The sequence below is a fragment of the Oryctolagus cuniculus genome, chromosome 9, assembly GCF_051225735.1.
Source record: "Oryctolagus cuniculus isolate XC-2025 breed Fujian yellow rabbit chromosome 9, ASM5122573v1, whole genome shotgun sequence".
Lineage (NCBI taxonomy): Eukaryota > Metazoa > Chordata > Mammalia > Lagomorpha > Leporidae > Oryctolagus > Oryctolagus cuniculus.
Genome location: NC_142875.1, coordinates 8,105,742 through 8,133,356, shown reverse-complemented (window position 1 = coordinate 8,133,356; position 27,615 = coordinate 8,105,742).

Below are 27,615 nucleotides of genomic sequence, written 5' to 3'. Positions count from 1 at the left end.
CCTGTTCCACTTTTGGAAATAAAGAAACAGATATATCTCTATGGAAAAAAAGATGGCATCTTCTTACTTTTCTCTTATTAAAGTATCCTTATTATGTTTGTGATGTAACTTTATAATAAATATAAGTAAAGGAAGAACATGCTTCTGCTTTCTTGTGTTAAATAAATATTAAGGTTGGCCAGAAAATCCATGTCATTTTCAAAGCAAGTTGAGAATTAAGCAGTGCAGTTGTGGAACCACAAGCTTTGGGGCTTCTGTATGTCATACTCTGTTTTCAGATTTGTCTTGGCATGAAAATACTTCGCATCAATATTGTTGACAGTTATCTCCTGCAATGGACAACAGTAATGTGTTCTTGATAACCGCACTGAAACGATCAGCAGTTTGTGGTGATACCTGGTCTAGTGACAGCTCTGTGATATGATTCCCCGGGGAGAGAAGGCTCTCAAAAATTTCCTATGAGCAGCTTAGTTTATTCTGTGCTGTAATCTCATGGAGTGCGATTCTGTGTGTTTTCATGAGGAACGCCACTTCCTGGAAGCAGCACTGTCACCCCTAGAGAAGAGACATCCTGTTCCCTCTCATACAGTTTATCAAGGTCACTTGGGTCACCTGTAAATATGGGATATGTCAGACTCATTTACTGAAACCTTAAATTAAATCACATAAACTATAGAACTCTGAACCTAATCAAATTGAAAAGAAGTAAATATTAAAATAGTATGAATAGATGCATCTAATATATTAAGTCAAGGGGCTGGTGCTGTGGCGTAGTGGGTAAGGCTGCTGCCTGCAGTGCCAGCATTCTATATGGGCACCGGTTCGAGTCCGGGCTGCTTCATTTCCGATCCAGCTCTACTGGGAAAGCAGTCGAAGATGGCCCAAGTCCTTGGTCCCCTGCAACCACATGGGAGATCCAGAAGAAGCTCCTGGCTCCTGGTTTTGGCAGCCGTTGTGGCCTTTTGGGGAGAGAACCAGCAGATGGAAGACCTCTCTTTCTATCTCTGCTTCTCCTTCTCTATTTCTGTGTAACTCATAAATAAATAAATCTTTAAAAATAAAAAAGTAAAAAAATCATTAAATCAATCATTTGCAATATCCTCTCTTCAATAGAAATATCAGAATGTCATAATTTCCATCTTTCCAAAACATAATTTTCTTACATGATATGAACGATTTTAATTGGGAATTCCATTTTGCCATGAATATTGATCACGTATTTCAACTTTAATTTAAAACAGAACTTGGTTATTTTTACTATTGAATGTTATTGAATTAAGTGATATTATTCTTTCCATATCATTTCATCTTTGCAGTAACAAAATTAAGCTGTATATAAATAAGACCATTTGTGCTTTAGGACCACAGATGGGAGAAAACTGAGAATGACTTGATTGTTTCTGCCTTAAGAAAATTGTATTCTTGGGGCCGGTGCCTTGGCTCACTTGGTTAATCCTCCACCTGCAGTGCCGGCATCCCATATGGGCACCGGGTTCTAGTCCCGGTTGCTCTTCTTCTAGTCCAGCACTCTGCTATGGCCCGGGAGGGCAGTGGAGGATGGCCCAAGTGCTTAGGCCCTTCACCTGCATGGGAGACCAGGAAGAAGCACCTGGCTCCTGGCTTCGGATCAGCATAGTTCTGGGCGTAGTGGCTATTTAGGGGGTGAACCAGCGGAAGGAAGACCTTTCTCTCTGTCTCTCTCACTGTCTAACTCTGGCTGTCAAATAAAAAAAAAAGAAAGAAAAAGAAAATTGTATTCTTCCAGATCTCTCTTTTTGTATGACTCAATTACTGCAGTGAGAAATGATAGCTATGTATTACATACTAAAACCTTAATACAAAATTTGGTAAACTCCATAAAGTTGCCTGTTATTCAAATAGACCCTTCCTTACCAGAAATCTCAGAGATAAAAGTTTTCTTCACTCTGATGCACAAATGGATCAGAGGGCCTTTTCTGAAATTTGTATTTGCAGATAGATAAACTAATACTGCCACATAATAATCTCATTTTCAATGGCCTTCCTGCTACTTGGATTGAACATATGTAATGCATCTCCCTTGTATATAGGATAATAGAGCAATACTTTAAGGTTCTCTACTAGATTCCTAGGACTGCTGTGACAAAGTGCCATAAACTGAGTGACATGAACAAAAAGAATGTGTTTTCATATTTCTTTGTGGTCCTGGAGACTAGAAGTCCAAGATCAGGGTGCCAGCAGAGGGTGCTGCTGAGGGCTGGCAGGGAGACTCCATCTCCTGGCCCTCTCCAGCTCCGGATGGTCATCTGTGTCCCTTGACATCTGTCGCATCACCGCTTTTTCCAGCCTCAACTTCACTTGGTGTCCTGTCATGTATACAACTATGTCAAATTATTTCATTCCCAAAGATGTCAATCACATTGCATTAGTAGACCCACTCCAATATGACCTCATCTTAACTAATTAAATCCCAAAGACCCTATTTCAAAATCAGGTCACATTCTGTGGTACCAGGATTAAGATATCAACATGTAAATTGAAGGAGACACAAGGCAACCCGTAACAGGCCCACTTTCTTTAATTCATAGACTAGCCAGCATATCAAAGCTAAAAGAGTTAAGTCACTCATCCAAGTTTTCGAATTTAAAGCAGGCAATTGCTTATATTAGAACCCTTGGCAGCTATCATTCCAATACAGCAGGTGACTTCCACAAATAAAAAATGGCACAGCAACCATCTGCCTCTCCACTAAAGCAGATTTGTGACGGGTGACTAAATAAAGTTAAAATTTGTTTACTTGCCATCTTTCAAATGCAGATTAGTAGATAATACTGGGAATTTTTTCTTCAGTATTCTGTGATAGACTGTGTCTTAAAAGGCATTAAAAGCTGCTGGTATAAATATAATCTAAAATCTAGCAAGTTCACTTCAGATATTCCTTGCAACTGTTTTAGTAAAACCATCCCCCTTCCTCCCCTCCCTCTTTCCTTCCCTCTTCCCTACCACTCTCACTTCCTTCTTCCCTCTCTCCTTGCCTTCCTCCCTCCATTCCTTTTTAATTCTGTTACAGATCTCTCTCACAAGTCTCCTCATTAACAACAATCCCTCCTCCTCAAGGTACTTTTATTCCTTAGTTTCTTTATATTTTGTCCAAAATTCTTGGAGAAAAAGATGATGGAATGGATGGTAGAATTATACTCGTGCCAAAATGTGGGCCTGACATTGGTACTTTCGTGGAGTCACTAAATTTTAATTATTTCTTATCTAACTTTCTGAAATTATTTCATGCCAATCACAAACATCCATTATTATTCCTTGAGTGACTATTATGTAGGACAAATAGAATACGTATAAATAAAATTTGATTTTTCCCAATTATTCCTGAATAACATAGGGTTACTGGGTCATCTTATAATAATATACTTCATATTGATAATTTATACTTTCAAAGCCAACTTTATCTAATTAATATCTACATAATGCTTATTCACTAAATGAAAATGAATGTCCTGTACTCTATGAATGACTGAAAGAATTATTTTACTGAAGCTGAATATATAAGCTCTTGCATGAAATAACATATAGGTGAGAATTCATTATGCTGATACAGCATTGAGTCAATTCATTGTTAATTTTGCCTTCAACATGATTTTAGAGAGTACTTATATTCTTGGAAAATCTTCAAGATAAGAACTAGCAATATATCAAAAAATTTTAAAAGTGTAATGATGTGTACTTAAAATACATGTATGGGTATTGAATCTATTTAAGAAAAATTATAGAGCCAATAATTACAGCTGCAATTGGATAATTGTGAAGGCAATTGAGCAATTCCGTTTGCAATTGGACACTTTCCACTTATCTCTGAGTTGTAATTAACCAATTTTAGGCATAATTATTTATACCTGGGCTTTTAGGCTTCTAAATTATTCTCCCTCATGTTTCAACAACATGTTGCTATGTTTATTATTTCTTATTTGGGCTTCTGCTGATGCTTCTGAATATAAGGCAATGCTACCAAAGAGAGTTGCATTAATGCTAGTTACTTCAAACAGGAAATGGATTTCTCAGCAGACTAAGGTTGTTGGTATAGTCAGAAAATTGCTTTAAAAGCATTGAATAAATTGAAAAATTAACTTCATCAAACAACAAGCCGGTTCAGTCAAAACAATTTCTTGATGGAATTGACTCCTTGACCAATTATGCAGCTGAATTGGTAATCTGCTTTACTTAATTTCTCTGTCAATTTACTCAGCACGCTAACAGCCTTAGTAGTTGCTGCCAAAATCAGGCTTGTAGGTAAATAAAACAAATTATGAAGATATAGTACAGCACTTGGCAATGTAAAATGCAGAAATGACATAACAGAACTTCCACCTATGGTAACATATATAGAACAGAATTTTGAGTTACCATCTTTTTCACAGTAAGAGTTTCCATAGATAATTGAATTTCTGAGCCACATATCTTCATCAAGATTGCAGGGGTCAATGCTTTGATTATATTTACATCCCTACAGTCCATGTAATTTTCTAGAACAATCAATCCTGTTATTTACCCAATTTTCTAGAAGTCTCATGGACTTCCAGCATACAGTACGTGCTTAATAAATGTTGATCACTGCAGTACAAAACAGAGGTAAATAATGCTACTTTAAATCATCTTTATTTTAAAAATGTGTTTCTGTTTGTGCTGCTTTTAACTAAAGCTATGACTTAAAAAGATCTGTGATTCATAGCAGGGCAGATATAATACAATGTTAATCAGTCTTCATGGTCTAAATTCCTATCAAAAGATAGATTCTATGTTGCACCAGGCAACATAAAGTGATCAGCAGAGATGTTCTTTTCCTGCTATTTACATCCTTGTGTAATCTTGGTTGAAAGTGGAATGGAATTAGTAATTAGCTTCTAATAAGTAGAATGCAGGCTTTAGACATTACTGAAAAATTCAGTTGCAGAAAGACAATGGCTTCTGTCTTGGGTGCTCTCTCCTATTCTCTTCCTGTTTTTTTCCCAAAGGAAATCAGATACTGTTTTTTGAGTTGTACTAGGGAGAGACATACATATTCTGAAACTATGGGATGTTTCTTGCCTGCTAGCTGACAGAGAGGAACTGAGGCCCTCATTCAACAGGCCAGAAGGAGCTGGTGTCTACCAGTAACTGGGTCTGGGTGATTGAAAGAGGAGCACCCTCCGGGGTGACTCTGCTTGAGCGTACAGCCAGATGGTCTAGTTGCAGCCATATGCAAGCCCTCATGTCACATACAGGAGTGTGGACTGCTGTGCCATATTCATTATGTTATACCTTCTTGTATTAAGTTTATTACATGTATGTTTCTATGAAGATAGCTCAAAAAGTTGCAGAATAATGGAATTATAAGATAAGGTTAGGGTCCAGCATTGGGGAATAGTGAGTACAGCCAACACCTGCAACACAGGTCTCCCACAGGGACACCAGTTCATGTCTCTACTGCACCACTTCCAATCCAGCCCCCACAATGGCCTGAGAAAACAGCAGAAGATGGCCCTAATGCTCTTGGGCACTGCCACCCACAAGAGAGACCTGGGAGAAGATCCTGGCTTCTGGCTTCAGCCTGCCACAGCCCTATGTTATGGATCTTTCCACCTATGTTTTCTACCAGTGAATTTTTAGTTTCATGTATACACTCATGACTTTAGTAAATTTTAACATTTTTTTTAAATTTAGGGTGAGTTGAGAGTCTCATTTATTTGGTTTTAATTTAGAAATTGAGAGGCAAACATATAGAAATAGAAATAGAGAGACAGACAGACATCCTATCTGATGGTTTACTTCCCCAATTCTGACAATGACAGGGACTGAACCAGGCCAGAGCCAGAAGCGAGAAACCAAGTCAATGTCTCCCAGATGGGTGCAGGGAGCCCTGTACTTGGGTCATGGGGTTTGCATGAACAGGAAACAGGACTCAAGAGGTGCAGTCAGCAATGGAACCCAGATGCTCTGATGAAGGCACCTTAACTTCTGCTCCAAATGCTCATATCTCTCTTCTGTATGTGCATGTCCAGTTTCTCCAAAACCATTTAGTGAAGAGACTATCCTTCCATGTTGTGTGTTAGTATTTTTGTTGTCGTTGAGATAATGTGATACTTCCAAGTACTAGAATGATCCATGAACTTAAAGTAAGATAGACCCCACAGCAATGAGTTGTGTTTTTAAAGAAAAGCGTATTCCCAGTCTCTCCATTTCTCCTTTGCTACTGTTTGAATTGTTTACATGTTGTTGCTTCATTATAGAGCATGGTAATAAGACTATGCTAGTGATGAGAATAGGATTTTGGATCCAATGCTTTCTTTGTAATCTTGGACCTAGATTGCTACTTGAGAAAAATAAAATGCTGACAAATCCATTGCAATTTGAGTCTTTGTAAACCTGTTTAATATATGTATTAATTGAAAGGAAAGTCTTTTGATACAATGAGGATAATAGTGACATAGCCAGAATTAAAGAGAAAAATGCTATTCCAAGGGTCCAGACATGCAATAGTGTTGGTATAGACTTCACTTTCCAGGGATGTGGAGAGAAACAGGTGGACTTAGGACAAAAGCTTAAAACAATTATGCTTTGTTAAGAATTGGACAGTTGGATGTGAACAAAACAGAGAAACTATGGATATCTCCCAGTGTTCTGGCTGGAGGAAAGACATGGATGAAAATTTTCACTGAGATGTCAAAGACTGGGAAGGGAGGTCCTAGTGATGTTAGTGTGGGAAGTAGTATGGCTGCCTGGCAGGTGTCAAAGGATTAGATAGTTTTAGAATAGTCAGAAAAATTATTTTTAAAAGGCAGTGTAGTTGAAAAAAATACACCTTTTTTTGCTGGTTTAAGATAATGGAGACAAAAATAGAGCAGTCATATAATTTAATGTGACATCCAGTGCATGGTTACATCAGGATAAGCATTAACCAGAACACAGTTAGGGAAGTTGGATTGATCATACTAGGTACCAAGTTGATTGAAATATACTGTATCTTAATGGGCTTTAGTGAAAATATGACCTACAGAGTTCTTTCATGTTTTAAGTGAACAAATCAACAGGATCAATGGCGTAGATGAATAAGCACAAGCATGTTGCCACAGAAGTCATGCCATGGTCACAGAAATTATCTCATGAGAAATTGTAATGATCAATGGGTCAAGTGAGTGTTGTGAAAGAAAAATAGGACAAAGAAAGACTAAATGTCAACAAATGTGTATCAACAACACGTAACTTTGTGTAGCATTTCCAATAAATTAAAATAAATTTATTAGTTTTGAATGTTAATTATCACATCACTCCTCTTTTCAATCTTTCAGCCTTTGATGTTGTGATTTTAATTTTCAAAGGTGGCATGTACCAATGTCTTCTCACTAGTCCAAGTGACCATTTTCAGTTCACAATTGATCATAATGATAGGTCTAAGAGTCATAGGGATCACATAAACAAGACTAGTATCTGCTAATACTAACTTATATAATTAAAAAAGGAGAGAACGATCCAACATGGTAAGTGTGATACACAGCAGACTCATAGAACGGAAGATGTCCTAAACAGCACTCTGGCCTCAGAATCAGCCCTTAAGCATTCGGATCTGGCTGAAGAGCCCATGAGAGTATTATAGTTATGGAAAGCCAAGACACTTTGGCAAAAAAAGACCTAAATGAAAGATCTCCGCATGTGAGATCCCAGTGGAAAGAATGGGCCATCAAAGAAGGAGGTACCTTTCTCTGAAGGGAGAAGAGAACTTCCACTTTGACTATGACCTTGTCTAAATAAGATCAAAGTCGGCGAACTCAAAAGGCTTCCATAGCTTTGGCAACTCATGACAAGAGCCTAGGGAGATTAGTGATGCCATAAACAAGAGTATCAATTTGTTAAGTCAACAACAGGAGTCATTGTGCACTTACTCCTCATGTTGGATCTCTGTCCTAAATATGTTGTTCAATGTGAATTAATGCTATAACTATTACTGAAACAGTATTTTACACTTTATGTTTCTGCCTGGGTGCAAACTGTTGAAATCCATACTTAATATATACTAAATCTATCTCCTGTATATAAAGATAATTGAAAATGAATCTTGATGTGAATGGAATGGGAGAGGGAACGGGAGATGGGAGGGGTGTGAGTGGGAGGGAAGTTATGGGGACAGGGAAGCTATTGTAATCCATAAGCTGTACTTCGGAAATTTATATTTATTAAATAAAAGTAAAAAAAAAAAAAGTCAACTGGAAATTTAGGTCCCCTGAGGTGAAAAAAATCCACTTAATTTAATCTGAATGAGGGTTCCTTGACTTTCATTTATTTATTTACTTTTCTTTGTAGAAATAAAATATCTTTAAAATATAGTTGCTTGCCAAATCTGTACTTATAGCTCTTTGTCCTCATTAAAATGCACTCCTCTCTCCAGATTTTTTTTTTATTTTTCAACTGGGATATTTATCTATGGCAGAGTCTTTCCCTTGCAGTGCTGTCATTAGGAGAAGTTGTCTCTCTTAGCCATTTGCAAAACACAGTAATAATATGTTTTGCAGCTCAAATATGTGACTTTCACATAAGGAGGTAAATCAGTAAATATTTGTGGATTTGTAATTTCCTGTGGAAAATATGAATCCATTGAATATAAAGCCTTTTAATATTCTGATTCTGCAATTTTTCTTTTGTACAGATTTGCCTATCTAAATTGTAAACTTGTAGGATTTTTACCTATTTAAATTCAGGTCAGAAGTTTACTATTCCAGGAGATTATTGATAGAATAATGTTCCCTACCCTGTCATGGGTATAAATCTCAATTCTCAGATCCCATGAATATGGCAAACCGACTGTAAAACATCTAACTATGAAAAGGGTTCTGAACGGAGGAGATTGTCCGGGTTAATTCTGGGGGCTCCAAGGTAATCACCAGGGACTTTATAGGAGATGGAAAGAGGCAGCAGAGTCAGAGAAGTGAGAAGAGAAGCAAAGGTTCAGTTGATGCAGGGCCATGAGCCAAGGAGGGGCAGCCTGCGAGAGCTGGGGAAGCCAAGAAAACAGAAGATGGCTAGAGGTTCTAGACGTAGCTCAGCACTGCCAACCCACAAAGGCTTTTGACTTCTCGACTCGAGAGATGCATTTTTCGTGGCTTCATGGACCAGCAAAATTTTGGGTAATTTGTTAAAGCAATAATAAGAAACTAATGCCTGGTCACACTAGCTGGTATTGCAGGGGAAGGCTACTGGAAGAAGTACATGGGCAGTGCGATCAACTTAGGATCTGCTACTTCCTGGGTGGTTGGACTTGATGTAGCTAAACCTCTACTTGACTTCAATATTTCTCATTTGTAATATGGGAGTGTTTAAATCAAAAGCCTATCATTAAATAATAAAAGTATGTGCAAACAGATTAGAAGGCAAGTTTGCGTTGCTGTAAAACAACTGGGAAATCCTTAAATAGATTGTTTTCATAGTATAAGTGTGTTGATTGTTTTGTTGTTGTAGAGTTTCTTGATCTCTTTTTAGAGTCTGGTTATTAATCCTTTATCAGTTGCCAAATTTGCAAATATTTTTTTCCCTTGCTGTCACTTGCCTCTTCACTTTCCTGACTATATATCTTTTGCAGTACAGAAACTTCTCAATTTGATGAAATCCCGTTTGTTAATTCTGGCTTTGACTGTTTGTGCCTCTGGGGTCTTTTCCAAGAAATTTTTGCCTGTGTCTATATCTTGCAGGGTTTATCCAATGCTCTCTAAGAATTTGATGGTGTAGAGTCGTAGATTTAAGTCTTTAATCCATGTTGAGTGGATTTTTGTGTAAGGTGTAATGTAGGGGTCTTGCTTCATGCTTCTGCATGTGGAAATCCAGTTTTCTCAGCACCATTTGTTGAACAGACTGTACTTGCTTCAGGAATTGGTTTTAGATCCTTGATCCAATATAAGTTGGCTGTAGATGTTTGGGTTGATTTCTGGTGTTTCTATTCTCTTCCATTGGTCTATCCATCAGTTTCTGTACCAGTACCATGCTGTTTTGATTATAACTGCCCTGTGGTATGTCTTAAAATCTGATTTTGTGTGGCCTCCGGCTTTGTTTTTTGTTGTACAAGATTACTTTAGCTATTCGAGGTCTCCTGTACCTCCATATGAATTTCAGTATCATTTTTTCCAGATCTGAGAAGAATGCCTTTGGTATTTTGATTGGTATCGCATTGAATCTATAAATTGTTTTTGGGAGAATGGACATTTTGATGATATTGATTCTTCCAATCCATGAACATGGAAGATTTTTCCATTTCTTGGTATCCTCTTCTATTTCTTTCTTTAAGGTTTTGTAATTTTCATCGTAGAGATCTTTAACATCCTTGGTTAAGTTTATTCCAAGGTATTTGATTGCTTTTATAGCTATTGTGAATGGGATTGACCTTAGAAGTTCTTTCTCAGCCATGGCATTTTCTGTATATACAAAGGCTGTTGATTTTTGTGCATTGATTTTATATCCTTCTAATTTGCCAAACTCTTCTAGGAGTTCCAGTAATCTCTTAGTATAAGGTCTTTGGATCCCCTAAATAAAGAATCATATCATCTGCAAAGAGGGACAGTTTGACTTCTTCCTTTCCAATTTGTATCCCTTTAATTTCTTTTTCTTGCCTAATTCAGCTTTTTTAGATTTCATCTATAAGTGAGATTACACAGTATTTGTGTTTCTGTGACTTAAAATATTGTCCAGGTGTACACATGTTGTCAAAAACAACCAGACTTCCTTCTTTTTTATGGCTAAATAATGTGCTATTACATATGTGAGTGTACATCACACTTACTTTACCCATTTATCAACTGAAGGATCCTTAGATTGTTTTCTCTTAGCTATTTTGTATAAGGTGCAATACACATGAACTAGAGGTCTCTCTTCAAGGAACTGATTTCATTAGATGGACAGATGGATGGATGGATAGATAGATAGACAGATAGACAGACACACATACATACACACACACACCTAAAAGCAAAATTCCTGGAATATATGTTAATTCTATTTTAATTTTTTTCTGGGAGGGAGGGAACATATGTTTCAGTTATCTTTAAGTCCAAAGTGAGGATTCCAGTTGTTTGACTTGAATTTTGTCTATTTTATTTTAGCAAAATCTTATTGCAACGCTTCTGATGTTTTATAACACAAAATTTTTGTAGTACTAGTGAAGACTGATATTTGTGCTGATGTTGATTGTCATACTACTAAAGTGATAGATTTCCCACTATGAACTTAAAGCCAAACCCAAATAATTAGATGTCAGACCAACCAATTCATTGCCCTAAAGTAAGATGACACAGGGAAAAGGTGACAAGTTACATAAATGGTACAAGTCTAATTTTTCTCATTACTTTGTATTGGCAAAGAAATATAGTTAAATATACTAACCACAGAGGGGAATGCATTTGACCTAGCAGTTAAGATGCTATATGGGACATCTGCATCCTATGTAAGAGCAGGCTTGATTTATCTTTCTGTCTTTTGACTACAGCTTCCTGCTAATGCAGGTGGCTAGGAGGTAGTGAGTCATAGCTTAAGTAGCTGGGTTTCTACCACCAGTGTGAAGACCTGAATTGAGTCCTTGGCTTCTGCCTTTGATCCAGCCCAGCCTTTGCCATTGCAGGGAGTTGGAGAGTAAAATAGCAGGTGAGAGCACTTTCTCTTTATCTCTAAAAAATTTGTAATAAAAATGCAGAAAAATCATTTCCAAATTGATTTTCTGTATCATATAAAATGCAATGTTTCTAAAATTCTTCTTATACAACCAGAAGTTCAGAGCCAGTTCTTTCAGAATGCCATCTGACATCACATTTTATACTATCATATCCAATTTTTCTGAAAACAGACTTACATGTTGCTAAATCAATTATTGTGACACAATATTCTACCACATTTTCATGAACTCTAAATCTTAAAAGATAAACACTTTGACATTCAATGAAGATATGTTATTCTTTTCCTGTATGAGTATGAATGTAATCATATATTTTGAGTTGATTTAAAGCTCAAAGATACATTTCTTACGGACAAGGATAAGGTTAGCTGTCAAAAAATTGTATTTCCTGTCTAAAAATTGATACATAACCAGTGAAAAATAAAACTATTTAAAACTTTAGATGTGTGATAGAGATATTGACCTTTTATTCTATTTGGTTGCATTTTGTTTTTTTCAAACTGTGTATAATGTTTTAAAATATAAAATCTATCATTATGACAACTTTTATTATTTTTATTCACTTTCTATAATTAATGCATTTTAAGTTTCATTTATGATACTTGATAATGCTAAGTAAATTTCCTGAAAGTAAATAAACTTTCCTCTGAAAAAGAGTCCTGGAAAGACTGTTGTGAAGCAAGGGTAAGTATAAATGTTTCTAATCACAAAAAGTTAAATACCCATACTATAGTGAAACTTGTAAAAATACGGGTATTGAAATAAGAGTAATCAAGTAAGCTAAGAACTGAATGTACAACAAAATTTCATAATAATGTTTTTATAATAGAAAAACAAAATATTATAAGAATGTGTTTTATTTATATATTTCTAGATATTACTAATGACATTTAGGATATGTTGGGAAAGGATATCTATAATTATTATCTGTGATATGTGATATTATGTTATTGTTTAAAGTTCATTTTACAATGTCTTAAACTTTCTATAGTAAATGCATTTAAAATTACAAAATAGTATACCAGCACAGATTTCATATGAGTTACTTTTAAAATGATGAAGTAACCTGGTTGATTTTTAATGATTTTTTCAAGATCTATACTTCAATTGTCTTTCAATTTTTTCCATCTCCTTGAGATCTGTATGTGATAATGTTAAGATAATTGAGCTGAGAGTTTAAAATTCCCAGCTGATGTCTCATGTCAGTTATAGTTTGTATGCCCTTAGATGCCATTTAGATTTTAGAGAATGAATTTAAAGGTAAGAGATCTCTTGCAGAAATCTCAATGTTTGTAATTTTTCCTCAATACATGAAAGAAAATATTATATACTCCTATTTCCTTCTAAGGAAGGATGCAAGGTATCAGATACAAGTTCCAGACAACCCAAAGTAAGATGTTCAATACAAGAGTCAACTGTGGGCCACATGTATGAAATTCTGGTCTCCTCAAGCTGATGGGGCATAGCATTGCCAGTGCTCTTGCTCAGCTTCCAGGGGTCTCTCACTTCCACTCGGGTTATGTGTGGACCTCACCTCAGGTTTATCCCCTTCACAATAGCAAAAGTGTGGGAGCACTGCCACATGAGGCTCCCTGAACAGGAGAGCACACCTTCAGCCTTGGAAAAGCAGCATGGTAGTCAGCATGAGCTGCTGGGGTGGAGAGGTGGATAGGGGGAACATCCAGAGTCCACTCAATGAGAGGTATAGGTTCTAGAGTTCTACCAACCAGGGGACTGTGACATTCAACCACCCCATTATGCTGTTCACCAGTGACTCTTGAAACTCAAAACCATTTTGTCATGCTTACTTATTTTTTTTTCCTGAAAGGCTCCCAAACTCATGTTTTAACAACTGGATCTGATCAGATTTCTTACATTTGTGCATTTTATGGCATGACCATGCACTCACAGAGAGTTCTCAGAGCAGAGAATTATACAACACACAACTCAGGCAGGGGCAGAAGAAGGAAACCCCAGTGCAACCAATGAACGATTGTCCTTTTGGAAGGTCTCTGTTGAACACAGAAATCCAGAATTAAAATCTGTCTGACTATCCTAACCTGAGTCCACACAACTCTGAGCAGAATTTGTCTCTCGTGGCATTTCTCATATCAGCTTTGTCCTACAAATCCATGAAGCTCTCCCAATTTTCCACTCAAAGAGTCAGATCTCAATCAATTCTCCTTCCTCACTGACTACCTATAATGCCTCTTTTCTTCTGAAAAGAAAAGCATTGCAGAGTGTGATTCATAGCAATGGGCAGCAAACTTACCCCATTCTGGAACAACTGTAGGTAATATTCTATTTATTTGAAAATTCCTATGAGAGTATATTTTAAAATACATTTATGTATTTATTTAAGAAATAACAGACTGAAGTAAAGATCTAGCATCCATTGATTCATTTCCCAAATACCCACAACTGCTGAGACTGGGCTAAGCAGAAGTCAAGACCCAGGAACTAACTCAAATCTCCCATGTGGGGCTAAAGACCCAAACACTTAAGCCATCACCTGCTGTCTCCCAAAGGATGCACTTCAGGAACGTAGAATGGGGTGTGGAGTCAGAACTAGAACCCAAACACTCTGATATAAGAAGTGAGAATCCTTCTCAGTGACTTTAATAACAGCATTAAATCCACACCCAGTGAGTAGATTCTAAGGGTTTTCACCACCTACCAACAAAATGATAAGAATGTGAGGTATTGCATATGTCAATTGGTCTGACCTAGCCATTCCCTGATGTTTACATATTTCAAAAGATATACAGCCCTTGTGTATACTCTTGAGAAACAGTGGTTTTTCAACTTAGAACTTTTTGAATTCTTTATTTAGTGAAGGGTTAAGCTTGTGATTTTAAAATAAACTGAAAGTATGTCATTGTAAAAATTAAAAGAAAAATAAGAAAGGAGGGAGGAGGGAGGGCAGGAGCAGGAGTGGGAGGGTAGAGGGTTGAATAGGAAGTATCAGTATGCTCCTAAATCTGTATATATGAAGCACATGGAATTTGTTCACCTTATATAAATAAAATTTTGAAAAGATATCTAGGAGAGGCTTTCAAAAACTTCATGGAAAATGTGTATACAAAAATACATGGGGATCTCACTTTTGCACCAAAATAAATATACTTTTTAAAATATTTATTCATTTATTTGAAAAGCAGATTTTACAGAGTCAGAGGCACAGAGAAAGAGAAAGAGAGAAGTCTTCCATCAACTATCAACTGATTCACTCCCCAGTGGCCACAACAGCTGGAGTGTGTCAGTCTGAAATCAGGAGCCAGGAACTTCTTCCGAGTTTCCTTTGTGGGTATAGGGGCCCAAGGACTCTCTTCTGATTTCCCAGGCACATTAGCATGGAGCAGCATTGGAAATAGAGCAGCCAAGACTTGAACCCATGTCAATATGCGATGCCAGAGATGCCCGAATCAGAGGTAGAGGCTCTACCCATTACATCACACTACTGGCCACAAAATAAACATTTTAAGTTCCATTTCATTGACATTTTGGAATTATTCACCTGTAATAGATATATACATTGTATTTGGCAATTAATAATAACTCAAAAAAATTCAAGTTCCACTTTGAGAATGCAGAGACCCCACATCCACACAGTGAACTATCAGGATTTAGGAATGAAGCTGTCTCCCTAAATATGCAGAGTTTCCATTGTGGAAAACAGGATGGAAATTCTGCAGAAATATGAAAGTAGATGTGCCATATGACCCAGCCACTCCATTCTTGAGAATTACCCAAATGAAAGAAAATCAAAATATGAAAGGATTTTTTGTACCCCCATGTTTAATGCAGCTCAATTCACAACAGCTAAGTTATGGAATCAAACTAGATCACCGTCAGCCTATGACTCAATCAAGAAAATGTTGTATAAATACTCTATGGAATAGTATTCAGCCGTAAAAAATGAAATCCCGTCTTTTGCAACAAATTGATTCAACTAGAAACAATAATACTAGGGAAATAAATCAGCCTCAAATAGACAAATACCATATGTTTTCCCTGATCGGTGGCTACTAATAGAGTACAAAATAATGTAATTTGTATGAGTGAAATTGACATTTTGAGAATTGATTATTATTTGCAGCCTTTCTCGTTACTGTTGAGGAACATTTTTTTTTTCTTCTTAATAGTACTGAATTGTTTACTTAGTGGACAGTTAATCTTATGATTATGAAATAAATTGAAAGTTTGTTTTTATAAAAATTAAAAGGAAACATAAAAATGAAAGGGGAATGGGGCAGGACTGCAGGCAGGAGCGATGGTAAGTTGGGATGTAACATTGTGCTCCTAAATCTGTATATATGAAGTACATGGATATTGTCCCCATATAAATAAAAACATGAGTGATGATCATGTGAGGTTAGTTAGCATGTGCATCTCTTGAAACATCTAAAAAATCTATTAATGCTTAATAATTATATATAGGGATAATCTATGAGATTATAACAAAAAATAAAATTTCTAAAGCAAAAAAAGAGAAACCATCTGTGTGCTAGTTAGCAGAATATTTTTAGAATTCATATAAGAAAATGAAAAACCTAAATGTACTTTATTGAAATGCTTTATTCATTCATTTAGAACATATTTCAGTGCATTTCCATCACACACTATATTGGTTGATTAATCTATACCCACTCATTAAATGTTATTTTGAAATGTAAAAGGTGCTACAAAATTTTTCTAATTCTCATTTCCTTCAAACAGAGAACTCACATATTTGCCAAAAAATAAATTGCATTCCACCCTTGAAAGCATTGAATCTGTTTGACATATAAAATGCATTAGGATTGAGTAGAGGCCAAACATAGCAGTGTTTTCACTCATCCTTGATGTTAAGCTGATGAATATGTGACCCAATAAAAAATACACGGTGTAGAATTACCATGAAATGTGTTATAAAACACCAAATAGACCTGAACATCTGTACACGCAAATTTTAAATTCATTCTAATATATTTGGAGCTTTTTCTAAATGCTATATTATATTTTATTACCAGAATTATAAATTTTTTTAAGAAATGTAAGGAACTTTAAAAATGGCTAAACCATTCTCCATTGTCTTTGACCTTCTGTTTTCTTGAATATATCTCAAGAATGCTTCTATCTCTTCCTGTACTCACAAAGAAAATCATGGACTTACAAATCCCAGGCTTCGCTTGTCCCTTCTACATGTGAGGGAAAATATGCAGTTGCTGAAACTATTGAAATATCACTCATTTTAGAAGTAGACATTTATCTATCATCCACTATCTTCTGTGGATAATTTTGTATTGTTTCAGAAGGCCACAACCCCTCTCAATAAATACATAATTTAGACTAGAAACAAAATGCTCAACATGTTCTAAAGTGAAACAAGTATTAAACAAAAATACAGGTTGCCTTAGGAAGACATAAAAAGTTTAATCTGGAATTAAAAATAAAATATGAAAATATGGGTGCAATATCAAATTTTAGACATTTTCCTACACAGCTCCTGAAATGTCATAGTGAGTTGGAGAAGATAGAGATGGGAGAGATCTGCTTGACATGATAGAATTAGTTCATATCAGATTTGAAGTGGTGACAAAAATAAAGGATTCATTATTCCTGGTCTGTGACTTTTCTACTGAATGTCAACCTCTTGTGAACCTGTTAGGTTAAGCTTTTACCAGTCTTTGGCTTCAGGCTTTCTACTTGTCGCCTACAGTTTGTGAAGATGTCATGAACAGTTCCTTAGTTAGATTCATTCACATCTTGCCCAAGAACAAGTACTAGGAGAGCAAGATCCATAAGATCCTAAAAAATCTTATTTGCCGCTGTAGAATTGAATACTTTATTCTCTATATGAAAGGGAGAAGAGGACATTGTTTATGTGAGAGCAAGTTTATTATAACTTACATCACTGGTTTTTCATGCCTCTTTCTTTCCCTTCAGGAGCAAAAATATCTAAAAAGTGCAATTTGAGAGGACACACATAACACTTAATCATTGCTGTATCTCTTAATATCTAGTGTGAAATATCATGTTATAAATACACAATTGTGATTATGTCAAAAAGAGCTGCTTATCTGAAATTGCATACAACTTTATGCATTTATGAATGTGTGTATTCATCAAATAAATATTATACACAATTGCAAATGAAGATTGAAAATGTTAAATAATTCTAGACATGGCAAAAATTTTAAAATCACACCAAGAATACGTATTCACATATCAGTTGCAAAAATTTGTGGAATTTCATTAATGTATACAAATTGAAAGTTAAAGAAAAATACAAATTTACAAATGATCACAATGATAAATAATTTTAACTGAATGAGTTTACAAACTGGAATTGTAATTTATATATTTAATAACAATAATTATTTACAAATACCATATATACTTAAATAACTTGCATATTTATAATATTTACTATCTGTGAATATGAACAGCATGTATTGATGTGTCATTGAATATATTTGTGCACACAAAAACAAATATTCAAGCATATATGGGAGGTATACATTTTCTTCATATAAGTTCATAGCAAATCTACAAACTATGGAATCCAATAAGTTTGGTTAGTATACAAATATAATAGTAGAATTAGTAACTTATTCACATTGCAACAAAAAATTGAACAAAACTCAACTTGATAATTATATATTAGTTTTACTTTGATAAATTTTCCTGGATTTCATTATTTAGTTAAAACACCTCTTCTCAATCACAAAAATAATATGAAAAATAGCTGTGATACATAAATAACCTGATAAGAATTGCATAATTAGAAATTCACTGGATGCATAATATTCATGACTCTAGACTGTATATTTAACAATAATTTATTGTGTCCTCTCCAAGTGCAAAATACTGCGAGTATCTTGGTTTATTAAAGTAGTATTTTGGGGTCAGCACTGTAGCATAGCAGGTAAAGCCGCCAATTGCAGTGCCAGCATCCCATATGGGTGCTAGGTTGAATCCTAGCTGCTCTACTTCTGATCCAGCTCTCTGCTATGGCCTGGGTAATCAGTAGAAGTTGTCCCTGCACCCACATGAGAGACCCTGAAGAAACTCCAGGCTCCTGGCTTCGGTCAGCACATATCCGGCTGTTGGATGGAAGACCTCTCTCTCTGTCTCTGCCTCTCTGTACCTTTGCCTTTCAAATAAGCAATAATAAATAAATCTTTTTTAAAAAGTAGCATTTTGCCAACAATGTTCTGATATTATTAAATAAATGGCTCTCAAGCACTCTGGCCTCAGAATCAGCCCTAAAAGCATTTGGAACCGGCTGAAAAGCCCATGAAAGCTTTTCAGGCATGGAAAGCTAAAGCATTGTGGCAAAAAATGACCTACATGAAAGATCTCTGTGAGCGAGATCCTGGCGGAAAGAAGGGGCCATTAAAGGAGGAGGTACCTTTCGCTGAAGGGAGGAGAGAACTTCCACTTTGTCTATGGCCTTGTGTAAATAAGGTTGGAGTTTGTGGACTCAAGAGGTTTACATAGCCTTGGCAGCTCATGACAAGAGCCTTGGGAGATCACTGACATCATAAATAAGAGTTTCAATTGTGAAATCAACAGGAGTCACTGTGCACTTGCTCCCTATGTAGGACCTCTGACCTTAATGTATTTTACCATAAGAATTAATGGTAAAATTAGTCTTCAAACAGTATTTTATACTTTGTGTGTCCATGCGGGTTCAAACTGTTGAAATCTTAGTATAGAGTTGATCTTCTGTATATAAAGATAATTAAAAATTAATCTTAATGAAGAATGAGATGGAAGAGGGAGTTGGAAGCGGGATGGTTTGGCAGGGGGAGGGCAGGTATAGGGGGAAGAACCTCTATAATCCAAAAGTTGTACTTACAAAATTTATATGTATTAAATAAAAGCTTTTCATAAAAAATTGGTAAAGTGAAGTAGAAATAGTGTATGTGAGGCTAGAGTCTGCTTTGTTTGCTAATTGTCCATCATTGTTCTGGGAGTGAGCCTTGGAATGGAAGAGCAAAATAGTTGAAGTAGGAACTGTTCACTGAGAGGTGAAAGAAAGGGAAACATAATATCAGTGTAAACATGCTAACTTCAGCCAGGTAAGCTCTAGCCACTGAGTCCATGTGAGGAGAGAATTAGTGGATGAAACATTTCTTTCTGTCTCCTGCTCTGTAACTCTGCCTTTCTAATATATAAAATAATCTTTTTTTAGTAAAATGACTGTACTAACTAAACTAAATTTACACCCTAGAATTTTGCATCACATTATTATGGGAAGGATCTGGTGAAATTTATTTAGGATTGTTCTTCATTGTATCTTACAACAGTATGTGACTCTAAACTGATCCTAAAATAAGGAGATAATTAAAATAAATGAGTAAATGTGTATATAAGGAATCGGCCACATAGTATGATCATTAGAAAAGAGTATACTGGAGATCATCCCTCTCGTTTAATGAATTCTATATGATAGAATTGGCCTGCTTGGGGTCAAACTTGTGGATACCTTGCCACTACCTATTTTCACCTCTGTGCCCTTACCTTATGGTTGCCTGGGTAGTTCAGTTAATGAGAAACACTTTTGAAAAGCTGGAGCAAGAAAAGCTAAGGAACCAGGGACTCTGCCTTTCTCTACCAATTTGGGTGTCATCTCACCAATGTAATGTCAGGATCATTATAATTGGCTCTTTCATCTTCTACTTGGTAGCTGTACCTTCTGGCTTTCAATCACATCAACTGCTCTTAGTTTAGTAGCAGCATATGGGAGTTACTGAACTTTATGTTGCTTCATGCTATTGTCCGAATGTGTCCCTGAAAATTCACACAAGTTCAAACTTAATGTTCAATAACACTTGGGTACTTTAGGAGATAATTAATCATAAGGATGGAGTCCACTTGGAAAGAATTTGTGTCATTTTCAAAGGTCTTGAGGGAGTGGATTTTTCTCTTCTACTCTTCTACAACGTGAGAACAGAATGTCTGCCTTCCCTGTTGGAAGCAGTTCTCAAAGTGCTATCTTGGAATCAGAGACACCAAACCTGGTATCACCTTGATCCTGAACTTCTCAGCCTCAGGAAGTGTGAGAAACAGATTTGTATTCTTCAAAAATCCGCCAGTCAAGGGTAGCTTGTTACAGCAGAATGAATGGGCCAAGAGCCCTCAGGTAGCCACAACTGCTCCTACAATTTCTGATTCCTCAGCACAATCTTGACTGAATGAGTAAAACAATAACAACTATCTTAGTTGAATGAAAGGAAACCCACAAGGAGGAGAGATCTTTAAAACGTGTGTTTCAGAATGTGCACAAAATCAATGATGTCAGTTTTTTAAAGTGAGTTTTTCCTGTTGCTGTATTCCCATAGTGTTCTACAACAGCTACTGCACTCTGTCTTGTTTTGTTAAATTGCCTTTTCCCAAGTCTAGCTCTGAAGTATATCAAAGAGTAGATAGAAGGAAACTGCTCAATACAGTTTTGAAAGAAATCTGTATGTTTTTAATTTCTAGTAATTGAAATATTCTAATAACAACCTAGAGTAATAAAAATTAGTAAGATAAATTATTTAAATGCATTGTAAGTCTTCTATTTATAATCTGTATAAAATTTAATGCTAGATCCATAAGTTAAATTTATATACCATATATATAAAAATGTAAATAAAATATAGGCGTGATAAACAGCATTTTTACATAAAAGGTTATATTCTACTTTTAAATTCATGCAGTTTGATTCTTCAGGTCCTATTCAGCATTACCTTAAATAGTAGAGAATATAACTCAGATATGTGTAATCAAAGTTTCAGAACAGCTTTTTTTTTACAAAAAAATGTTGTTTAGTTTGTTCCTTCTATATGAGTTTATCAATGACCTAGTTGTCTTTACTCAAATCATTTGACATTGTCAGAAAATACCATAACTACTTCTTTATTTTTAAGATTTATTTATTTATGTGAAAGGCAGACTTACAGAGAGGCAGAGGCAGAAAGAGAGAGTTCTTCCATCCACTGGTTCACTCCCCAGATGGCCACAACAGCAGGAGCAGCGTTGTTCCAAAACCAGGAGCCAAGAGCTTCCCGTGCAGGTGCAGGGACCCAAGGACTTGGGCTATCATCTACTGCTTTCCCAGGCCACAGCAGAGAGCTGGATCGGAAGTGGAGCAGCTCATATGGCATGCTAGCACTGCAAGCGGTGTCTTTACCAGCTGTGTCACAGTGCAGGCACCACGCCATAACTACTTCTATATCTTATTTTCTTTATTTATCACATGGATTTTTTTGACAAATGTGTTTATCATCTTGCTGAGTAAAGGGAAATCATATATGAGATAATCTTGAATATCCTTGGCATACAAATTTTGTATATAAATTTTGTATACAAATACTTTTGTATTTGTAGAAAACAGTGTGCTGGTCCTGTCTTGCTGAGATTCCATGCATTTACTGCACTCACTATCAACTGGCTAAATGCTGTTAAATATGAACAAGTCATTGAACATGTCTGAAACAGGGCTTTGATACTGGTATATTACATCAAATCAGTGAGTCAGAAGAGTATTCATTCATTAATTCAGATTTATCAGTAAGATCCCAAGGCTTTAAAATTTAACAATTTACACTTTTGCATTCAATCACATACTAGAAACATGAAATGGGCAATGGTTGTAACATTTTGGTTCTCTTGGTCTTCCAAATTGGCTTTACTATGATTCTTAGTAATAAGACTTAAAAATTAATGAAAGATACAGAAATACATGCCAGTATTTGTTTTACTAAGTTGAGATATAATTATTTTATTTTAAAAGGCATCCAAATTTTTATTTAAGAAGAACTTTTATAATTGGCACATGCTAATGATTTTTGAGTTAAATATCAAAAGGAAGGCAGAGAGGAATATTTTCATGGGAAAAGAATTTTGTATGGATTCTTCATCAAGGGTATAATTAGAAAGAAAAGCCCAGTTGGAACAATGATTAAAAGCAGAATTTATTAGTAGAAGGATTTACAAGACAGTTGGAAAATTTCTTGAAAAGGCATAAGGTTAAAAAAGAACCCAAATTTTAAAAAGGAGATAGAAGGAAATATTTCCTAATTTACAATCATATTGAGAATATGGGCATGCTTTGCTATTGGCACAAATATTCAGACACAGTTTTAGCTGTCTGCCTGTTGAACGCTTGGCCTTCCCTAAAGCAATCCATATGTGCTATATGTAAGTAGTGGCAAATCATTAACTATCATCGCTAGGTGGTTATTTGCATTGCAAATTCTAAAACCTAACTAATAGTTGGTTGACTTTGGCAGTATACAAACAGCTGGGTTTTGAACCCTAAACTCATCAGACAACCAACACTATAATTCCACAAGAATTATCTAAACACAATAATGTCTTTTCATTGTGTTGCATTTGTGTTGCAAAAGACAAGATTTCATTCATTTTATGGCTGAGTAGTGTTCCATAGTGTGTGTGTGTGTGTGTGGATGTGTGTGGATGTGTGTGTGTGTGTGTGTGTATAAACCATATTATCTTACTCCAGTCATCAGTTTAAGGACATGTGGTTTGATGATTTTCAAGAAACAATTGCACAAAAAATTTTGAGGTAATGTATTAAGTAAATTTATTAATTAAAATTTTATTTGCCATGTAAATATGCCACCACTAGTTTGGGTCTGGCATATGGCCTCATCATTCTACTGAAATTACCCTCAAACTTTACCAATGATCCACCAAACAAAACACTGTTTTGATTATCCTGTCATTCACAATTAGTCTTCACCCTCTGGATCAATTTGTATATATTTCTGGTGAAACGCTTACATACAAATATGCATGCATGTGCATATTTGTGTTTTCAAAATGAAATGCACTTATACATTTCCCCTAGTAGACTAGAATCATCTTAAAACTGAGTTCATATTATAATATTTATTTTATATGTTATGTACATATGGAAAGAAAAAGACACTGGCAAGCTACAAGTTGGAGATGTGAGAGTAAAATAATTAAGATGGAAAGAAAATGACAAAATAGATAGAAATGTAGGAAAGCAATGTATAGGTTTTTTATTAGTTCTATTTTCTTAATTTCCAAAAGTTGTATGTATTTAATTGAGAGGTAAACAGAGAAATAGAGCCAGATAGAGGGAGCTTTCATCTGCTACTTTATTCCCCAATTGTCTGCAGCGGCAAAGGGGATGAAGCCAGGAGCTAGGAACTCAATTCAGGTTTTTACGTGAATGGCAGATCTTGATTACTGGAGCCATCACTGCTGCCTCCCAAGGCTGCATGAGCAGCAAACTGGAGTCAGTAGCAGATCTGCAGATGGAAATCAGACTTTCTGACTTTTGCCACAGTCATCCCAACCTGTGGGCCAAATGCTTGCCACTGTTAAGTTCTTATGGGCCTAGGGAAGTCTGCCAGCCTGAGTCAAGAGTTCTGCACAGCATGGTGTTGCCAGCGACGGATTCTTAAGTTCAGTAAGTTAATCACTCAACAAATCATAAGACCATGACTTGCTAGGAAACAACAATGTGATTAGGACGTCTGCTGCTTCAGTGTAGAGACGATCTCAGAAGCTTTGACTGTCAGCCATTCATTGTACCATGATGGTTAAGTCAAGTATTCAGTGTTACTAAAAGACAAAAACTCTAGCATCACTGTTTAATTCTTTGTCACTTTGGGAAGTTACTTACTTCTTAATTTCAATACCACTGTATGATAAGTAGGAAGAATTATAATGTATTCCTGAGTGGTTTTTGCTTGTTGATTTGGAAATAAAGCAATCACACTCTTTAGAACAAGTATAGCATAAATACAATGCTGTGGACTAAATTGTCAAGAGACTAGCTCTCTGCCAGCTAACACTGAACAAAACAAACCACTTCTGTTCTCAATTAAGTAATGCATTGTGACTTACTGGAGTCGCTCATGTAAACTCACTTTTTGGCACTGCACTGATCTGTTATTCACTGGAAGTTGAGTTTTGGGTTCCCTCAGACATCTTCAGCATTCAACAGAGATCCTGACAAATAGATGGTAGTACAAGTTTAACCAAGATTTGTCCCATAAGTAGACTAAGTAACTAGGATGCATAAAATAATATAAAGATATATTTATACTTTAGACAATACTATAGACAATAGACATATCAACAATCAAATGCAAATATATAAAATATAATAATGATAAATATTTAAAACAACTATATCACTGTTTTCTCAAAAATTTCTATTAATGTTCTAGAAAAAATTAAATAGATGGATCATGATGCATGATAATCCAATTTTCTAGATTTTGTTTATAAATTTAGTGCTAAGAATTACTTAGCCAGTATGTTAATCTGTAGAGCATTTCCAAGTTCTATTTTTAAAAAGCCATATTAATTTTTAACTATTTCACTTATATTCCAATCAGCATGTTTTGTCCAGATAAACCATTAACAAGTTTCTACATTTACTAATTAATATTCAGTATCCAAATCAGTTATTGTAGATCAATTTTCTGTTGGATACACTATAAAAATGGGAGAGACAAAAAATAAAAAGCATATTCAACATGATAAAATAGACTAATGGATAAAAATAATCTTCAGAGCGGTTGATTCTTGTATAGTATGTCACCTTTGACATTGATTTGTGAGGATAATAGTTTTAGAGCTCTGAAGTGAGTACTATAAAGAGATTTCTTTTAATAGTTTTAATCCCTTAATACTTTTGTAGGTGTTAGAGCATTCTTAGGTTGCTTTGCATGCCTTGTTTTTGTTTTTAAAGCTACCCCCTCACCTGCAGTTTAAAATAGGCTGGTTACTTGAATATTTGTGAAGTCCTTAATGCACATAATTTATAGACAGAAAAATCCTTAATCAGGAATTATGAAATCATAATGTATGGATTTTTACATATAATTCCTAATACATGCACATATCCTATTTTAGACTAATTATAATGACACATTTAGGACATATTGAAATAGTATCAATAATTAGCCAATTTAAGGTGGGACATTGAAAATTATCTTAAATAAATTACAGAATAATGTCAGTAGATATATTTTCATTGGTACATATTTACTATCACTTAAAAATAACTCTATGAGGCCAATGCTGTGGCCCAGTGAGTAAAGCTGGAAAATTGTAGTAACACTGATGGTGTTAACAAACTTGAAAAAAGACCTTTTTGAACTCTGAACCTAACTCTATTTATTAATAATTTATCATTTGTGAAAAAACTTCATTGAAGCTATTTATTATAAAAGATCTGTAAATTGAGTCATATTGCCTCATTACTTTTATAAGAGGTCTAACACCTTTAATTTTTATATTTGATTTAAAATAAAATTATATAAGGTCATCAGAATTTTCACAAAATGATTCTTTGGACTATGTCCTTTAAATAAAGATAACATTTGAAACATCAATTCTTAATAATTATTCCAACTTCATTCCAATGAAAAAATGAACACAATTTATTCTAAATAAATAATTATTGCATTGCTGATGTCATTTTGCTGATATCATCTTTATTTTCACAGGAGCATTTCATGCACACAAATGCACACTCACACATAGACACACAAATATAACATTTAAAAACCCAGCTATCACATCAGAATCAAGTGGAAACGATTTTGTGTTCATCCTGACAAAATTCTTAATTTCCTGGAATGCCATGGATTTTTTTTTCATTTAAGAAAGATACAAAATCTCAAGCCAGGTATATAGGCAAAATGATTCTCAGATGTTGACAATTGCACATTCTTAATGAACATAAATCTCAGCAAATAAATGTCAGAACTCTATATGCATAGAGCCTGAAATTTGTAATTTATGGTGAAGAAAATGATATGAAATGATGATTTACACTACAAGATATGGAATACTTTGGTGCAAAAAGGCAGATGCATTCAGTGGAAAATAGAAGTTATTTAGATCACTGTTGCCAGGAAGTACCAAGAAAACATTTTTCTTTTTACTGTTTTTTTTTTTAATATCATCTAACTTTAATCTGTTTATCTAGTCTCTGAAGGTCATGATAGGATCACTCACACTACATTGTTTGTTAATAAAACCTACAACACAGAATTTCCCAACAGCAATGGCAACTTGTTAATTATAGTTTGATCTTATGCACGTAAAATTCTTATATCAGAAGTGCTATACCAGAAAAGCAAAATAGTAATTTATTAATTGTGTGGACATGTATTTATTCTGTGGTTATTTTAATTAGTATTCTGTTCTTCAAGTAATGCTTTTCTACTCTCCATGTGTCTCCTAGCAGTAGCATGTCTAATTAATTTTTTTTTTTTTTGCTTTCTTCTTCTATATTTCAAAGCAGTAGCAGAGGTGGGGGAAGTATTTCATTTTGTGCTTAGAGAAATCCTAAATATTGTTAGGCATACTCAATTTGTTATGCGATGTTATTATTCATGATTTTGCTAGTTTCATGATTTCAGGCCATACACAAACATATACATACATATTAATTCATACACACGCACCTATACATAATGGTGGACACACGTATACTCACACACACATCCACATAATAAATTATTACCTAGATGAGGTCTGAGTGGTGCATCACTACTTTATTTTTAAAGATTTATTTCTTTATTTGAAAGACAGATTTACAGAGGAGAAGAAGAGAGAGAGAGAGACACAAAGAGAGAGGAGATCTTCCATCTGCTGGTTCACTCCCCATATGGCTGAAATGACAGGGCTAGGCCAGGCTGACACCAGGAGCTAGGAGCTTCTTCCAGGTCTCCCATGTAGGTGCAGGGGTCCAAGAACTTGGACTATCCTTGGCTGCTTTCTCAGATGCATTAGCAGGGATCTGAAGCAGAAGTGGAACAGCCAGGAGTCAAATCAGTGCCCAAATGCTATGCCAGTGCTGCAGGCCAGAGATTAACCCACAGTGTCAACCCCAACACTACTCCATAATCAAATTAAATCAAATTAAATTAAATTTTATGACCTCAAAACAA